Source organism: Erpetoichthys calabaricus, chromosome 10 (genome assembly GCF_900747795.2).
Source record: "Erpetoichthys calabaricus chromosome 10, fErpCal1.3, whole genome shotgun sequence".
Lineage (NCBI taxonomy): Eukaryota > Metazoa > Chordata > Cladistia > Polypteriformes > Polypteridae > Erpetoichthys > Erpetoichthys calabaricus.
This window is the reverse complement of record NC_041403.2, coordinates 77,808,239-77,828,008: the sequence shown is the minus strand read 5'-3', so window position 1 is coordinate 77,828,008 and position 19,770 is coordinate 77,808,239. Positions and strand designations below refer to the sequence as shown.

The window sequence follows — 19,770 nt, the reverse complement described above, 5'->3', positions numbered from 1 at the left end:
CTCTACTTTTGTCCAATAAAACCGGAGTCCAATTCCTTGTATGTGTACATATACTTGGCCAATAAAGCTGATTCTGATAAACAGCATTTACAATGTGTTTTTTTCTGAAAATCATTAACACTATCAGCACAAACCAGAACACACCTTAGTTCCTTTATTGTTTTATAAGGATGATAAAAAATGGTTGACTTACTACACTGATAAGACATCGGCAAAGGATAGCTAAATAGGGGTGTGTTGTGTGAATCTTTTATTGGAAAAGTATACTTAACTTGGGCCAACGTGAATCTCCTGAATCTGACCGTCGTAACTCTGGGCTCAGAACGTAGGTCATTAATAACTTATGGCATTTCCTCTGGCGCTCGCAGTCTTACCTCTGTGAAAGCGTACTCAACCTGATTTCTTTTTCGCTTCATTGTTTTTCCAAATGCGAGCAATTCACCGCCTCCTGGTCTCCCTCTGTGCCTGGACTCGCCTACTTCTTCTTCACTCCTCTTCACTTTTAGGCACGCTAAACTTAACTGGCAGAGGGCGACAAAGAGACACCAGATTTTAATGTAACACCGCACGAGGAATGGGAGCTCGTAAGCTAAAAATACCACAAAATAAATGATTCCCCAGCCGAGGACTAACATGGAGTGTAGCGTCTTAAGAGGCTACGGCGTGGACGAGCACAATTTGGGTGCAGACTACGTGGTAGGGTGATCTTTTTTTCAATCACTATTTTTATTATTTTAGACTTCACCTCCGCGGAGATCGTGGATATTTCTGTTATTTCCCCTCCACATTTGTGCGACTGCCGCAGTCTCCTGAAGTACGTGCAGGCCGCTTTTGGACAGCGGTGTCCCGGCGCTGCTCTCATTATCTCTCAGGGGCTAAAGGCGCTGCGCCGGGGAAGGAAGCGTGGTCGAGAGACTCGGCTTGCCGAGATACTTGCGCGTCATAGCCGGAGACAGAGCTTTAGGCTTTGCGTGTATTCTTACACTTTTCCACGATTGTGTCCTCTTTATATTCATGAGCAATACGGTGGATTCCGTTTTTCGGTAGAAATGTAACAGTTATGCTGCTGAAGACAGGCTACTTAGCTAAAAGCCGAGACTGTTGACAATCACACATATAAACTAATGAAACGTGTGAAATCATAGATATTCAGTGAACGTTACGCATTTCATTTTTATTTGCATGATGATGTGATATAATTTAGACCCTTGTTTCTTGCAGTTGAGACATAACGGAGTCCTGAAGGTAATATCGGTAATGGGATGGCCTGAAGGGTGCGCTGTGTTGGCTGATGTGGCAACGACTTCATTTAACGATTCGACTAGTGTGCTGTACACGAGTGCAACACGTATGCTGTATTGACAAAAGGAATCGGCACTGCATGGCTAGTTGTGTGGCCCACATCTGTGCCCTACGTGTTTTTTGCTAATGCGAGGAAATCTGGTTGCTTTTATTTAGCAATATATCTATATTTTCCAGGGATTTTCATTCGAATTGGGGGTATTCCTTCCAGTTCGTGAAATGTGGGGCAGCTGTATGTCTCTGCATCTTTTACTGCTGCTTGACCTTAGTTGTATACACACGTACTGTGCAGATTCGTAAATTAATTTCACAGACACGCACACGGGGTAGTGGAGGAGTGAGGGTGGAGTAATCATAAGCAATTGAAGATAGGCACAATATTTATATCTATCTATCTATCTATCTATCTATCTATCTATCTATCTATCTATCTATCTATCTATCTATCTTTATCTATCGGATTTCCTTAGCGAAAGACTAATATTTTGGTGGAAGAATGGAGATGAATATAAATGCTTTAAGCCTTTTCTAGGAGGCATACTGTAAAATATGGTCTCCTGGTGACCTCAATGTCGATTAGATTGTTTTGCTTTGCCCTATGGTGTATCTTTTACAAAATCAGAAGGTGCATTTTCTCTATCAGTCATCTACAATTATATTGTGAAATAAGGCTAGAAACGGGAATTAGTCTGAGTGTCCAGAATAATTTAATTTTTAGCCACAATTAAATGACATTTAAAATAGAAACAGGAGCAGGAGGAAAGTCTGCAAAACCTTAAGTGTGCAGAAGGGTTTGTGTTTTTTTTATTACGTTATTATTATTATTTTCTTTATTACATTGCACACATGTTGCTTCACCTACAGTGGTGTGAAAAACTATTTGCCCCCTTCCTGATTTCTTATTCTTTTGCATGTTTGTCACACAAAATGTTTCTGATCATCAAACACATTTAACCATTAGTCAAATATAACACAAGTAAACACAAAATGCAGTTTGTAAATGGTGGTTTTTATTATTTAGGGAGAAAAAAAAATCCAAACCTACATGGCCCTGTGTGAAAAAGTAATTGCCCCCTGAACCTAATAACTGGTTGGGCCACCCTTAGCAGCAATAACTGCAATCAAGCGTTTGCGATAACTTGCAATGAGTCTTTTACAGCGCTCTGGAGGAATTTTGGCCCACTCATCTTTGCAAAATTGTTGTAATTCAGCTTTATTTGAGGGTTTTCTAGCATGAACCGCCTTTTTAAGGTCATGCCATAGCATCTCAATTGGATTCAGGTCAGGACTTTGACTAGGCCACTCCAAAGTCTTCATTTTGTTTTTCTTCAGCCATTCAGAGGTGGATTTGCTGGTGTGTTTTGGGTCATTGTCCTGTTGCAGCACCCAAGATCGCTTCAGCTTGAGTTGACGAACAGATGGCCGGACATTCTCCTTCAGGATTTTTTGGTAGACAGTAGAATTCATGGTTCCATCTATCACAGCAAGCCTTCCAGGTCCTGAAGCAGCAAAACAACCCCAGACCATCACACTACCACCACCATATTTTACTGTTGGTATGATGTTCTTTTTCTGAAATGCTGTGTTCCTTTTACGCCAGATGTAACGGGACATTTGCCTTCCAAAAAGTTCAACTTTTGTCTCATCAGTCCACAAGGTATTTTCCCAAAAGTCTTGGCAATCATTGAGATATTTCTTAGCAAAATTGAGACGAGCCCTAATGTTCTTTTTGCTTAACAGTGGTTTGCGTCTTGGAAATCTGCCATGCAGGCCGTTTTTGCCCAGTCTCTTTCTTATGGTGGAGTCGTGAACACTGACCTTAATTGAGGCAAGTGAGGCCTGCAGTTCTTTAGACGTTGTCCTGGGGTCTTTTGTGACCTCTCGGATGAGTCGTCTCTGTGCTGTTGGGGTCATTTTGGTCGGCCGGCCACTCCTGGGAAGGTTCACCACTGTTCCATGTTTTTGCCATTTGTGGATAATGGCTCTCACTGTGGTTCGCTGGAGTCCCAAAGCTTTAGAAATGGCTTTATAACCTTTACCAGACTGATAGATCTCAATTACTTCTGTTCTGATTTGTTCCTGAATTTCTTTGGATCTTGGCATGATGTCTAGCTTTTGAGGTGCTTTTGGTCTACTTCTCTGTGTCAGGCAGCTCCTATTTAAGTGATTTCTTGATTGAAACAGGTGTGGCAGTAATCAGGCCAGGGGGTGGCTACGGAAATTGAACTCAGGTGTGATACACCACAGTTAGGTTATTTTTTAACAAGGGGGCAATTACTTTTTCACACAGGGCAATGTAGGTTTGGATTTTTTTTCTCCCTAAATAATAAAAACCATCATTTAAAAACTGCATTTTGTGTTTACTTGTGTTATATTTGACTAATGGTTAAATGTGTTTGATGATCAGAAACATTTTGTGTGACAAACATGCAAAAGAATAAGAAATCAGGAAGGGGGCAAATAGTTTTTCACACCACTGTATACTGTACCTTGGTTGTTTATTTTTGTCTTGAGAGAAGAGTGCAAACTGGATAGCTGGATCCAACCAGGATAGAAGACAGTAATAGACACCTTTGTATGAAATCGTCAGTTTCTTGGCAGTCTGTCACATGTAGAGAGGAACCTGTGTTGTGTATAAGGAGATGGTGTAAAGAGGAGTTTGTGTTTGATTTTGTTAAACTAGTCAAGCCATACTGGAATTTCTTAGTTGTCTTCATTGAATTAGATAGATACTTTATTAATCCCAAGGGGAAATTCACATACTCCAGCAGCAGCATACTGATAAAGAAAATATTAAATTAAAGAGTGATAACAATGCAGGTATACAGACAGACAATAACTTTGAATAATGTTAACGTTTACCCCCCCGGGTGGAATTGAAGAGTCGCATAGTGTGGGGGAGGAACGACCTCCTCAGTCTGTCAGTGGAGCAGGAAAGTGACAGCAGTCTGTCACTGAAGCTGCTCCTCTGTCTGGAGATGATACTGTTTAGTAGATGCAGTGGATTCTCCATTATTGACAGGAGCCTGCTCAGTGCCCGTCGCTCTGCCACAGATGTCAAACTGAATTAGTATAGATTCCCCAAAGGTTGCATGCCTCTCTGTTGCTGATAGCCTATTGTCTGTGTTTATTCTATTCTTGCGTTTAAAATCCTTAGTAATTTGTACCTAATTTCTCACTGTGATGTCTTGTTTTAAGGGGCGGCACGGTGGCGCAGTGGGTAGCGCTGCTGCCTCGCAGTTGGGAGACCTGGGGACCCGGGTTCGCTTCCCGGGTCCTCCCTGCGTGGAGTTTGCATGTTCTCCCCGTGTCTGCGTGGGTTTCCTCCGGGCGCTCCGGTTTCCTCCCACAGTCCAAAGACATGCGGGTTAGGTGGATTGGCGATTCTAAATTGGCCCTAGTGTGTGCTTGGTGTGTGGGTGTGTTTGTGTGTGTCCTGCGGTGGGTTGGCACCCTGCCCGGGATTGTTTCCTGCCTTGTGCCCTGTGTTGGCTGGGATTGGCTCCAGCAGACCCCCGTGACCCTGTGTTCGGATTCAGCGGGTTGGACAATGGATGGATGGATGGATGTCTTGTTTTATGTGCATGTTTTAAATTTATATATAGGAAGAAATGCCAACTGCATAACAGTAACAATGTCAGGGAGCTGGATGTTGTGTGGTACATGTTCCTTTTGACTTTGCATTTAGCCAATCCTCCAGTTTGCACTTGCTTACTGACTGCAAACTAAAAGCTGATGTCCATTTTTAGTCTTGTATATAGTTGAATTTTTACAGGCTCCTAACATTTAGCAGTCGGTTCAACCCCACCTTCCAGTTATTACCTTGTGATTAGAATGGTGTTAAGTGTTGTGGACATCTGCTCATTTAAGTTTTAATAACAGTACCATTGACAGCTCCTCCCTTGTGTTTGTGGCTTTATCTCGTTTTTGGTTTTGACTTTTTTTTTATCTCCTGGACCTATCTTTCCTGTTCTTTATGGCCTTCTCTTGACCATACAGAGTGTTTATTTAATCGTGTCTTTTTATTCTTTATATTCCTGTTTCATTTTTAAAATTATATGGTTTAAAACAAACTCCAGTAGTGTATGTTATTTCCTTGCATAAGTACAAGTTCTGTGTGGACACTTGAACCTGAATGTCTAACTGAGAAGAGAGAGAGTGAAGATCGGTGGCAAGCTTGTGACTTAGTATGGTTGATTTTGGTAACATATGTAGTTGCTGTAAGTTAAATAAGTAAAGATGGACCTGGTCATAACATGGTGAATTGTAACTGTGTTTTTATTAAGACTGATTATTACTATTATTACTATAGAACAGTACTGAAGTTTGTTGGACATGGAATCCTGAAGATATTGAGAATGAGGCATAGTTTAGTGCCTCATGTTGTCTGTGTCATGTCATATATTTATTTTTATTTCAAAACATTAAAATCATGAAACAAGTACAACAAATCCAAACACACACAAAAGTGGCAATAATAAAAGTACAGAAAACAGAGGCTGTCCTGCCCCAACACTAAGTAAAAATAATCTGCAATTTAGAACAAGAAACAGATATAGAATAAATAAAACTCCTCTACCAACCACTCCCCAGGGTCCTGCAGGATGTATGGAGAAGGTCCAAGTTGGAAACACCAGGGCCACCAGCCATAAGTCATGGGCCATTGTGTAGCAAAGCAGCAATCGACCCATCTGTGTTCTCTCAGGAAACTTAATTTTTCAAAAATGCTTTATTAATGGGTGTTACCAACAGCTCCAGATACGTAAAAGCATAGGGTAAGGTTAGCCAGGACTTGAGATTACCCTTGTCAGAGGATTTCTATCTGGAAGGAGAGCAAGACTAAAACACATGGATAAAGTACCAGAAAAAAATTATATATACAAGAAACACAATCAAAGGAAATGCCCATGACATATCAACGACTATGTGAACAAACTGAAACTGTGTAAACTGATATTTTGGATTTCCAGGGCAGGGAGGTGCTTGAAGGAAGTGAAAACAGAGCAGAAACTGGGTTACTAATAAAAGTTAAAAGATGCCAAGAATGAATAAAAGAATGAAGAAAAGTGCTGAGTCAGTAAGACCCCACATGGTTTTTAAAAAAATGATCAAAGCTCTAAATCAAATTAGAAAAGAGAAAGTATGAACACTATACCTAGTACAGTCATACACTGATTTACAGTCGACAGAATTTAAGCCATATCACAGGACAAAGGGCCATAGGAAAACAACAGAGTAATAATGTGATTGAAATTGCCAAAACCAGCTGCTAGATGTTGGAAAAGCTGTATGACTTTTGTTTATGATGTACTTGTGGCGGCACTACCAACCACAAGATGATGCACTCTTGAAGCAGTGAGAGAAGCTTTGGTGGAGCTGCAGAAGTAGCAGCTTCTTGGTTGTCTTTGTTTGTGTCCTGATGATGCAACCAACAAAATGCCAAAAATTGACAATAAGTAAAAAAAAAAAAAATAAAATAAAATAATGTTTTGCTATTAAAGTTCCAATCTTCAGAGCTCTGATTGGCCATGCCACCCAGCATTTTTTTTTAAATTCACACTTCACACGGCTAGCACATCTTTTTTTCCTTCAGATCTGTGCTTATGGTTTTCACTTTTTTCTTACATCAAGAAAATAGAAATGCCTTTTAAATAGTTACAAATCTTTCATTATGATAATTTTACAGGGTCATGTGTGTTTTCTGACTCTTGGAGGGCCTTTCAAGATATATTTTGATCAGAGCTGCTTCACATGGCTTAGTTTTATGCATTCAGCCTGTATGGCCCTCCCTTACATGGATAAGGTATATGGCCACCGAGACCTGAAGATCTGTTTGTGCTAATCCATACTGACATTTAAAGCGTTTGTATTGGTGACCTACACAAGATTCGCACAGCCTCAATTGCATTGACATTTAAACTTTGTGACCAGCATACAGCCAAATGGATGGTTCCAAATGGGGCCATAAGTCAACACATGACTGTATGCAAATCTAGAATGTTTAGAGTTCACGCATAAGCTGGGTATCCTACACTGCAGCCAGTGAGGGAATGAACATTAATACCCACCCATCAATAATGCACCATTTAAAAAAAAAAAGAAAAAGACAAGTTTAAGAATGCCTTTTCATTATTATAGCAAGCTGTTTTTCCCCCCAAAATGCCAGACTGAAAGCACTTACGATACTTTTGAACAAAATACAGTTGAAGTGATTTACTAAAATTAGATTCAAATTAAATTTCTGTTCAGCGCTACAATGAATCTTTCATGATGTAGAGGAAGAGAAATAAAACCATTCTGTCATCTCATCACAAACCCCCAGTGATAAAATTGTAGGTCAGGAGAGAAACACCAACTTTGTTTTCTTAGTTAAATAAGAACTATATGTTTTGGTTGGTTTCCAGCTCAGATAAAACTGATTAAATTAAAATGAGAAGCTATGTTTATTGTAACTGCAGCTAAATAATATTGAAAGGACATTTGTTACTTTTTAGGGGGCTCTGCTCCCTGCTCACTTCACCCACCATCCCCCTGGGGCGGGCGCTGGGTGCCTGCTATCTTGCAGCTAGGCTGCTCGAAGGGTGCCTCCGTTAGTGAAAACGATTATATTTAACACTAGAATTACAAGAGCCTACGAAAAAACTCGTAGATCCGTCCCACCTTAAATCGCTTCTTAAATCCGTTCGCACCTCTCCGCCAGCGTCTTTTGTCCTCTAAATGTGCCGATAAAGACAAGCTGCAAGCAGCCGGCTATTCCATCCCCCCAGTGACTTAGAACGTGCACGAACTTCTCCCAGCTTATGCCTTGTTTGATTATCTGGGAGTGAAGTGGAGTTTTAGAGTGAAAATAATAGATCGTTATTTGAAACACACGCATTGCATGTGTGTTCCGTTTCCACAGTAATCTGTGTAAACACATTGTTAAAACAGAAACGTTTTTCATATTTTAGTAGTAAATGACAAAATGTAGGCATAAACTATATAATGTGTATAATTTGTGAAGCCTGCAGTCCAAATATCAAAGAAACACTTTCACAAAAGGTACAAATATTACAGAACAAGTGCACTTTTATTTTTATTCAAAAATATAACTGCAGAAAAAAAAAAGCCGCGCTAGCATGTGACACTGACACGTATTTACTACAACTGCCTCCATGGCGCAGCGGTATCAACTCCTGACCGGTAATCAAAAGGTCACGACTCCGTTTTGAGAAGCGAACTGCTCTTATTCTTACAATTTTAGAATAAAAACATACATTTGATTTCAGTCTGTAACAGCCGGTGTAATTTATGATACTTGTAAAGGTTAGCTTTGTTTTTGTTTTTTTTTATTATTCAAAAGCGCACATTCCCGCTTTTGTACTTACGCCATGTTATAGTGTGAGTTTTACGCACGGCGTTATACATGAGGCCCCAGGACCGAGTTTGAGAACCTCTATAACAGAGTGATACCATCCATTCAGAGATTACTTCTCCTTCATAAATACGTGATAGTAGTTTAGTTAGCAATCAATTTAGAAGGTAAACTAGCTGCATGGTATTTGAATTTCTTGGTGACTGGAATAGTAGAAGGGAAAGTAACAGGCTGGAAGGGACTATATTGGAAAAAAATAAGATTTGGCCAATTCATTTTATTACTGGACACCTTCTCAAAATTGTTTGAATGTTTCAAGATGGTAGGTCGATCTGACTGGGGCCTTACTAAGAACATTATTCACATATAATGAATATGATGATGAGACATACAGTAATATTGATAGGAGAACAATAATATAAACTGTGAGCCGATGGGCCTTTGACTCCAGTGACCGCACAAATAAAAAGTGTTGTTAATAGACAAACCTGCCTAGTACCTCTCTTAGTCATGAATGGCAGAGACATGTTACTGTGAACCACTACAGAATGTGTAGAATAATCAATGATATTTAGTAGTCAGTAGAGATTGTCTGAGGCAAATATGGTTTGATTAAACATGTTTGATGTGTGTGAAGCAGTTTTGAAATAGTCAGCTGTAGATCACAGTTTATTTGAAATAATGAACCACAATTAATAGAACATAAATGAGGGTTTTTATCTTGCTTAATTAGAAGGAACATAATTACTTTGTATACATTCAGTTTTAATATCAACAAGGAAATTCAGACTATAGCATTCGCTTAAGGGTTAGCTGAAAACTCAAAAACATTCAACAGTGAGTCCATCAAGTACAGGTGTCTTGCTAAGGTTCATAAGTGTAAAGCTCTGTTAAGTTCAGACATTGTTATTGAACTATCTAACACTGTAATATTCTCTTTGGAAGGTTCAGGGAGCTTTAGCCTATCTGGAAAATTATGTGATCAGTTCAAGTTCAGAAATTCTGCTTTAATTTCCTTAATACTGTTAATTAAATTTCCTACCTTTTGATTTTGTAAATTACATAGAGAAATATTTTTCTTCCACAGATATACAAGGCTAAGACTCTTGTCGAGGCAACTCTATATTCATAATGAGTGCAAACATGGTGAGCCTGAAAATTGGTGCAGTAATCAACACTTGGTATCCTATATCATTAACTAATGGCTACACACTCAATTGTTTTGTATTTTGTTTTTTGTACAGGCAAGTGTAAACACTTTTATAATTAATCATAGAACAACAAAGTTGTCGATGATGTTGTAGTTAAAAGATACACATTCTTTCATCTTATCTGAAAACCAGTTTCAGAATTGCCCATTATTCAGCAAGTGGCACTGAAGTGCCATCTGGTGTGGAGCTTTGAATAGTTGTTCCATTTCACCCATTTCTCTCTATCTCCACGTGTGGGTTGAAATTTTCTAGCTGGGGAAAACCAGCACATCAAACTGAATTCATTGGCTTGTCTTGGAATGATTCCAGAACTTTCTTCACTTTTTGACATTAGGTTTAATCCAGCTGAAAAGCCAAAATGATAGAAGGACTAGATAGATAGATAGATACTTTATTAATCCCAATGGACTATACCTCTGTTGTAAAGGAATGTGCCTTACCAGAGATAATATTAAATCATGGCCTTTTGAAAGTTGGACTATTGGCTGCCTGTCAAATAGTGGTATAGTGAGATTAGTTGATATGATATTGATGCCTCTTCTGGCACTGCTATTGTACATACTTGGCTATAGCTTATCTGTTGCTGTTAACATATGTTGTCTGTTGTTCACTGGTTGTTTTATGCATGGTAAGTCATTTTCAATAAGCCCATTAATAAAACTGTTGTGTGTAAAAACTTGATATGCTGACACTGGCTTTTTTGGCACTCAAACATCTATGTTCAAAGACATTTAAACCTTTTCATCTTGCCCATTCTCCCCATGAATTTCATACATGCATGATTCATTCTTTTGTGCTTTTAATAAGTTGCTGTCAAGTATATGGGATGGGCACTTGATGCAACTCTATTAGTGCATGGTGAGGCCCATAGTGCCATATACAACCAGATGGTGATTAATCAGTGCACTTTTTTATGACTTAATATTTTTGATTTAATGCCAGGCATAGTCATCTTAACACAATTACTTCACTAAACTTTTTTTTTTTTTTTTTTTTTTTTTTTACAAGCAGTTATAACATTCAATATGAGCCAGGTTGGGTTTAATTATGTTTAGTAAAATTCTTTCAGGATGTTATGTTTGTTTGTTTTTTTTTTTTTCGTTGACCATGTGTTGCAGTCTGTTTTGAAAACAGAAACTTAAAAATGAAGATCCTGGAAAAGGTCAGATGAAACTGACATATTTTTAATTTAGCCAACAAAAAAGTAACCCTTATGTTGAAATGCAGCCGGTACTCTGACTAAATCAAAGTCATGCCATACATTAAAAAGTCAGAGTAGAAGCTATCAGCATTTTGTGATAATCATCAGCTGATTTCAAATCGCAAATACCATTTTGTATTGTAGTGAATTTACAAACTAAAACATTTTATCCATCCATCATCTTAACCTGCTTATCCAGGGCAGGGTCACGGGGCATTTGGAGTCTATTCCAGAAAGGATTTGACACAAGGCAGGGACAATCCCTGGATAGGGCACTTGTCCATCACAAGGTGAAAACACAAAGGTCAATTTCACAGTGCCAGTTAAGCTAACCTGTAAGTCTTTGGATTGTAGGAAGAAATGGCAGGGCCCAGTTGAAATCGATGTGGACACCCACACAATGGCGTTACCCCTGAGCCACCATGCCTACCCAAACAAAAACAGTTGCACAGAGTTTCTGCATATTAACTGTAGCATTTTAAAAACGCTAACAGTTACGTGAAGATATTTTGTCATAAATGTTTTCATTTTTAATATGATTTTAAGTCTTGCAGTATTTTGTAGCTAGTTTGCATGGCTGATCTTTTTTTGCTTATATGTCAAAGTTTTGGCCATTGGTTTGATTATAGTTCTGTTACTTCAAAGTATTTGTATGTATAAAGAGATGTATTATTTTTGTAGACGATGAGACATGGATTCATGTTGGATTTGTTGATGTTTTGTTTTTTTTTTATTGTTTTTTTTACAGACCGGTGCAGTACTTAAAACACTAGGGATATCATTGCTCATGATGGTGCTGCTACAAATGTCCATTAACAATAAAGCAGAGATTATTTTCTTATATGCTGTAGATGCAGAGAAACTAGTTATGTCATCCACCATTTAGGTAGGAGGTTCTTGAAGCCTGTATTTTAATATGCAAAGTTTAAGAGTTTGCCAATCTTGGAAATCTGCTTAGTTTCTGTTTCACAGGATAGAGGATGTAATAAAAATAGATATGTAGTCAAAAGTTTGCAGCCAGTGAAGTTTTGTGGGTGCTAATATGCAGATCCTCGGCAAGTAATGAATTTGGTCTTCACCTTGTTATTCTTTGCAACCTCTTAGCTAAGAGAGGTAAAAATAAAATTAATCATATAGAATTATTGGGCTACAGGAACCACACTTTTATGTGCACCATAGATATGAAGATTCTTATTTAATATAACCTACTGTGTATTATTGTAATGTGTAATAACCTATGTACAGTATTTAATTACCAGTATGCACTGTAGGGCTGACAGCAGAGCTGCTTAACTCATTTTTACCTCTTTAAATGCAGCTGGGGCATTCAGCAAGTGGAGTCAGGGATACATCCAGAAAGCTGCAACTTGTCTGCCCTCTGTCTCCTTGGGGGCAGCTGTGGCTCAAGTCCCTGGCAGAGCAATTTTGTTGTGATGCAATAGATGTGAATACTGCAAAAAGCTTTAAGCCGTTCACTTTCTAGACCCACTACACATGTTGCCAAAACTTGCACATGTTAATGGTATCTGTACGTTGATGATTGCTTGATTGTTGTGTTTGTGGTGCAAGCATGCCTCAAACAATCTCACAGTAATACCACAGTTTGGGAAAATACTTGAAAAGTTTCTTTACAGTGTTGACAACCTTGGCAAAACACTGCAGTACTTGTACAGCTCTGCCAAGGAAAATTATTATTACTATACTGTAGCACCTTAGAATGCTGCTGACACTGGTCATTGGTGTGGATGATCATTTGGTTTGACATGTTGATTGTGCCCTTCTTTAACTATGTGTTTTACAAAAGCAAACATTAAAATGATTGTTATGCTACAGATATCTTATAATTAGCCCCAAGTTATGTAATTAGGCATGAGTCAGTGCCTTGTATCAAAAGATTAATTACTGTACATTGGCTGCCTATAGAAGGGTGTTAAGGAAAAACCTTTCTTTCTTTCTTTCTTTCTTTCTTTCTTTCTTTCTTTCTTTCTTTCTTTCTTTCTTGCCTTCATTGTTGTATTACATTACTATACAGTATATCTGTAAAATGTTTTAATGATATATTGGTACTAGTGCTGGGCGGTATGACCAAAATTCTATATCACGGTATTTTTCAAAAATATGCTGGTTTCACAGTACTGGACGGTATTTTTTTCCCCATGCTTGAGTGGACGTTAACCACATTTTCCACTGCAATTACTGGCTAAGAATAACCTATTCCACTGTCATGAGAATTGTACATTGTACAAAAAAACATTTTAATGTGCACGCAAGTATTAATACAGGTTTGCATGGCCCCATAAAGTGATCAAGTTTCCAAGGGGGTAGCATTAATGAAGAGAAGGAATCACATTGCATGACAGATGCAGTCAAAATATAGAGCCTTTTTATTGAACAAACTAAAATTTTGACAACATATTTTCAACCATCCAAAGAGGCATTTAGACTTCGTAAAATATCCAGAGGTGCTTGTCAAAAGTTGTATTGCACTGAACATGTCTTAGAAAAGGAATAAATATTAAATATTTTTTGTAAACCAACTACACTTTGTTAATGTTAACAATCTCTGTCCACTGACACATTAAAGTGACTTTTTAAACAACTTTACCATCATTAAACTGCATATTTAAACTAATACATAATAACAATAAAATAAATAATTACTTCCAGTAATACTACTATTACTTCCAAGACTTCAAGCCCAGGTGCATTACACAGTATTCATCAAATTAAAATAAAATAAAACAAGTGCAGCTTGGTGATGACATCTTTAAAAACTGAACCATCATTAAGGCAGACTGCATTAATATGGATCTTGCTTCAAGCTAAGCTATATACATAAATAATAAAACTGCAACTTGCATTTATAATGCGATTTGTGGTATAGCCCTACGGAAGCGTATTAGGGACACGGTGAAGAAAAAAAAAAAACTATATGTCGAGAATAAAGTCGACGTGTTGACTTTAATCTTGACGCTTATGTCGCGATTAAAGTCGACATTTCCACTTTATTCTCAGTTTATTTTGTCATTAAAGTAGAATGTCATAAACTAAACTTCATCCTAAAATCAATGTTTAATTTACTAGATTTTGTCAAACCCTGTCATGAGTTAATGTAGCACATTAAATGCTTTGTGTTAAGTGTTCCCCGACCCAGTTGTTAATTGCTACGCGCTTCTTAAACTGACTTCCTTTTGCACTGAGGAGGTGCAGGCAGCGATTGCCGCACAGAATACATTCACTTCATGATATTACTGCTCTTTGAAAATGTAGAATGCTATGATAAATTTTCATGATGAAATGCATTAAACATGTACAGTGGTGTGGCGGTAGTGCTGCTCCCTCACAGTAAAGGGTCCCCAGGTGTATGTTCAGTGTAGAGAACTTTATGGCAGGTGTGACGAGGCTCCAAAAAACTGGATGTATGAATGGATATCGTACAGGTTTAACTTAAATATTGGGTTCGTGATCTGATGGTCGGTGACACGAACACAGAATTCAACGGATGTTCGTCTGAGCGGGCTTTCTTTATTGCATGCGTGCTGTCTCTGTCTGACGTACCAAACCCCCAGTTCCTATCCTTCCTTTTTCTTTCTCCACATAACCACTCGGCACACGATAAACATCTTTGTGAAATTAAAACTAGTTATAAACTTAGATCACGGAGTGTTCAGAACTTTAAAAAAATCTTCGTTATACATGTTTAATTAAGCCATCCATTCAGGGTTGCACCCATCCCAGCAAGCATTGTGTGCGAGGCAGGAGCAAATCCTGAACAGGGCGCCAGCACATCGCAGGGTGAATACGAGTGATACATACAGTAGCAGGGTCAATATAGCATAACAAAACCCCACATCCTACATGACTTTGAAAAAAAACACGCACGCCGAGTAAACCCACCAGAAAAACATGCAAATTCAAGGCAGGGAACACCCGGGACCCCCTTGCTGCGATGCAGCAGTGCACCCTCCATGCCCCCTGCCCCCACATGATTAATACATGCTTTAATGCAGTGTTCCCCAACCTTTTTGACAGCAAGGACCACTTTATTAGATGGCAATTTTTCCAGGGACCGGTCGGGGGGGGGCAGTTTTATACACAATTTACATAACATTTCTATTATTATTAAAGTTATTAAGCAGTTCGCATACGTTTGCAATCTGAGATTTTTCTTCTTTTTTTGCATATAACAAAGACATATGCTTTACATTTGCCATTCCAACAGATTGCACATCACAAACATTAACACTGCAATCTTTTTTTCGTGTCTGCCGTTTCTATAGGAGGGTGACAATGAGTTAAATTCCAATGGATGTTTTTCAAATGTTGACAAGCAATAAGCAAAAGGAATCACTGAAAACCACAGACAACAAAGACAGCAAAAAAAAAAAAAAAAAACAGTACGAGGAAAGTTCGAAGAAAGAGATTTTTTTACAATGTTTCTGTTTGGGGATCGTTGTGCAAACGTGCACAACTGAGCTGCGACCACAGATCTAACTGCTCTGTGGATGATTCGTTCAAGCATTTCAAGGTCACTTCGTTGTAATGAAAGCATCTGTTGAATGTACTTCGTAGTAACGTGATTTCTATAGACTCATGTCATATGGGGAAACTGTCGGGACCATAAAAATACTTTGTTGTAATACTCTCTCACCTCGGTCTCTCTCCTCTCTCTGCACCGCTGCAAAGCCCCGCCCGCCAAGCATTCTGAAAAGTCTGAGTGAGTCGCCGTTGCCGGCAGTTCTCTCGCGGCCCGGCTGTCAGACGGCTGCGGACCGGTTTGAGAAAATCTAGTAAATTAAATATTCATTTTAAGATGAAGTTTAGTTTATGATGTTCTACTTTAATGACAAATTATGAGAATAAAGTCAACATGTTGACTTTAATCTCTATATATAACTGGCGAGAATAAAGTGGAAATGTCGAGAATAAATTCAACATGTTGGCACACTATTACACTGTACACAGGTACATTACGCAGTATTGGGGGAAAAAAACTAAAATAAGTACAATTTGGCTTGCAGTATTTTCCAGTAGTATAGAAACAGTATTCACACATTTGAACATAATGGTCCACATCTGACCTTTTAAAACCAAAGTATCTGCAGACAACAGACACAGCACCTTTTTTCGGCAAAAGTTCTTCTGTGTCATCATGTTCAACTTTATCATCTGCTACAGCTTCATTTTCAAAATGTTCTCTGTCCATTTTCACTGTTCAATACCTCCACTAATGCATGTACTCCGTGTTTAGCGGTGCAGCAGTGAAAAAATGTTTTTTGTTATGAACCGGTATACCGCCCAGCAGTAATTGGTACATTCATTTAATTGTGTCATCTGTACATTCCTTTATTTTTTGATGCACATTTCTTAAACCGTTAATGATTATAATTATTCTAAATTACTGTGGGCTTTATGTTTCACTGTGGATACTGTATGAGCTAAAGTCTGTTGTTTTTAATATTTTTGTGCACTTGATAAAACACATTTGAAAAAACAAAAAGCCTGCATTATGTGGTGTATTATATTTTCTTATCTAATACATCTGCAAGCAGTGAGTTGCTCAAGACCACAAAGAGAGCTGAACTTGAATTTTTATGATTTCTAGCTCACTTCCAGAGCCATTTGGCCACGTTGTCTGTGTTGTCCTGTAAAATGTCTATTGGAAGATAAGGTGCACCATAACTGTCTGTGCTCCTTTTTGTAGTCATAAAAACAGTCAAACATTATGTTAATTTATGAAGAAAAAGAAATGTTTGAAAGCCTGTGATTTTCAGCAAGAAATCTTGTAAAGAATATAGTTACAGAATAGCCTATGTTTATGTTTAGTCTTTCTTATGTTTTGTAGTTTTGTATTTTTTTTTTTTTTCAGAAGATTAAAATATTTAACTGTTGTTTTTTTTTTTTGTTTTTCTCAAATAAGTCCTGTAGATGCTGAATAGCTATATGAGAAATGTATTTTGTTTCTAATGAGGAAAATGAGAAAGATTTATAAAATAGTGGTGCTATCATCACCAAATATTATCTTTGGGATGCTGCAACATTAGGGGAATAGCATTGTTAAGTTTTGCCTGGCATGACATGGCATTGGAAATAATGACTTTGCTTTAATTACAGAATTTTGTATGCAAACTCTAGGTTTGCTATTATGATGCTTGAGCTGGATGGCTCTGTGTTCTTTCCATTTCATATTGATGAACTTGACTCGGATCCAGAAAACATTCATCATAGCAGAAAATGTTTTAACCCACAGTTCATTTAGATAGATAGATAGATAGATAGATAGATACTTTATTAATGCCAATGGGAAATTCACATTCTTCAGCAGCAGCATACTGATACAATAAATAATATTAAATTAAAGAATGATAATAATGCAGTGAAAAAAACAGATTATTAGTCAATTCATAGTCACATCCACTAACTTTGAATTATTGAGAGTAGAATTTCTTTTAGTTGCTATGTCTGCTCTAGGACCTGAATATAGACAAGCATTGTTAGTCTAAAAAGCTGTTTGTCTGTCAGAATCTATTCTTATTCCTTGTAGTCTAGCAAAGCGTGTGTTAAATAGAAAGGTCTAGGTTTTAGTCTTACAAGTTTCAGGTTCTTTACATGTTTCTGATACGTCCAATAATGCACTTGGGCACATCTTCAGTGATGTTACCTGGGGTCACTAGGTGTTTGGGGCCTTTCTGACATCAGACACCCTCTCCTAAGTGATCAGCTCTGAGCTTGTGCTCAAGTAGCTTGTATTCACTACTCGCTCCTGTTGATCCATAACCACGTTGAGGCCTTCTGGACTGGACTGTCAATACTGATGCTCTGTTAAGAAAGGACAGAGCTGGTTATATTTCCTTACTTCAACATCTGCAATAAGATGCTGCAGATGTTCTATCAGACGGTTGTGGCGAGCACCCTCTTCTATGCGGTGGTGTGCTGGGGAGGCAGCATTAAGAAGAAGAACGCCTCCCGCCTGGACAAACTGGTGAGGAAGGCAGGCTCTATTGTTGGTATGGAGCTGGACAGCTTGACATCTGTGGCAGAGCGACGGGCGCTCAGCAGGCTCCTATCAATTATGGAGAATCCACTGCATCCACTAAACAGTGTCATCTCCAGACAGAAGAGCAGCTTCAGTGACAGACTGCTGCCACTGTCCTGCTCCACTGACAGACTGAGAAGATTGTTCCTCCCCCAAACTATGCGACTCTTCAATTCCACCTGGGGGGGTAAACGTTAACATTATTCAAAGTTATTGTCTGTTTTTACCTGCATTTTTATTACTCTTTAATATTGTTTTTTTGTATCAGTATGCTGCTGCTGGAGTATGTGAATTTCCCCTTGGGATTAAAAAAGTCTGTCTATCCATCCATCCATCCATCCTGCCTCTGTGGTGGTCCTGTTAGCCTTCCTCTTCTGCAGACATGTGATGTTTAAGGCCCACAGCCTCCTATGCAAGGATTGGCCTGCAAAGCCTCTACAGTCCACTTGTACTGGGTCACAATGTGCTATCTGACAAAGTCCGTAGCACTCCATCATCAAGTCTCCATACTGGGCTTGTTTCCTCTCATTTGCTTCTACAATATGAATTTTATTCTCTTGGTTTGAGGTGATGTCAGATGGTTTAAAAATAGGTCTGACCCTGATGATTCTTGGAACACATGCCTAGGGAGAAATTGAAATCCATCCCCCATTTGTTAATGATGTAGTTATGAAATAGCAGTTTTTCTTGGTAATGAAGCAAAAAGGAACTCTTCCTTCAAGTCATTCTTAAGTTACGAGTGTACATATACCGTTAGAATTGCAGTGGTTATACATCCATTAATTCACCCTTTGAGCTGACCTTCCATACTTTGAACCAAAACTTGAATGTTTTAAGATAGTGTCATTTGAAAGCAGCACCTGAGCCATTTTCTTTGCAGTTAGCTTGCTTGGCATTTCCATGCAAAGATCTTTTTACCAGGCTTTCACCAAAAGTGGAAGTTTTTTTAGTCATAGCAGTTTAAATGGTGCTTTAAAGAAAACCTAAATAAAGCAAATGCATTTCAAGATCCCTTTCTGGAGGCCTTTTAAATCAACTTGCTTTCTTTAATTTCTTGATATTTTTGATATTTTTTATGTTAATGCCTGTTGGATTTTGGTGGCTTCATTGTATTGTTAGCTAATAAATCTCTACAAGTGACACACCGCGGCTTTAAAATTCCTCTTTCATTCATGGGTACAAAACCACACAGAATTTGAGGAGTCATATTTTTAAATAAAGGCAGTTGCAGTTGTTGAAACTTCAGTGTAACTCAGAATTGTTTTTGTGTTCAGCAACCAAGTTTCTCAGCTTGATAAATATAATTATTGCACCCGAGTTTGAATTCTTCATAGTAAGGATAAAAATAAGTCCAAAAGTTGTATTACTATATTTAAAGGGAGGACAAAGCAGAAAAAATTGAAACGCTAAATAGCAGTCCTCATGATGGTCATTTAATGCAGTTCTGTTTGCTGCAGAAACATTTTTTAAATGAACAAATTCTTTTAATTTCATGTAGGGCTAGCAAACCACTGATTTTCATTCACATGCAGACCCCCTTCAAAAAAGACACTTTATATTCTAGTCTTCTTTTTGACAAATTGTATGTGTGCAAAGATTAGTAGTTGAGAAATCTTCTTTAGTTCCAAAGGATAAATGCAAAGAGATTGGAATGACTTTTTAATAA

General features: G+C 38.2%; 1 protein-coding gene across 1 annotated transcript in view; it reads left to right on the top strand.

The window, feature by feature from the left end:
* The first annotated feature begins 371 nt into the window (after nucleotides 1–371).
* Nucleotides 372–19,770, top strand: part of st3gal3a (ST3 beta-galactoside alpha-2,3-sialyltransferase 3a) — a 249,979-nt gene continuing 230,580 nt past the window's right edge. Inside the window, 1 exon segment of the mRNA XM_051933244.1 lies at nucleotides 372–696. The gene's annotated coding sequence lies outside the window, so the exon portion shown is untranslated.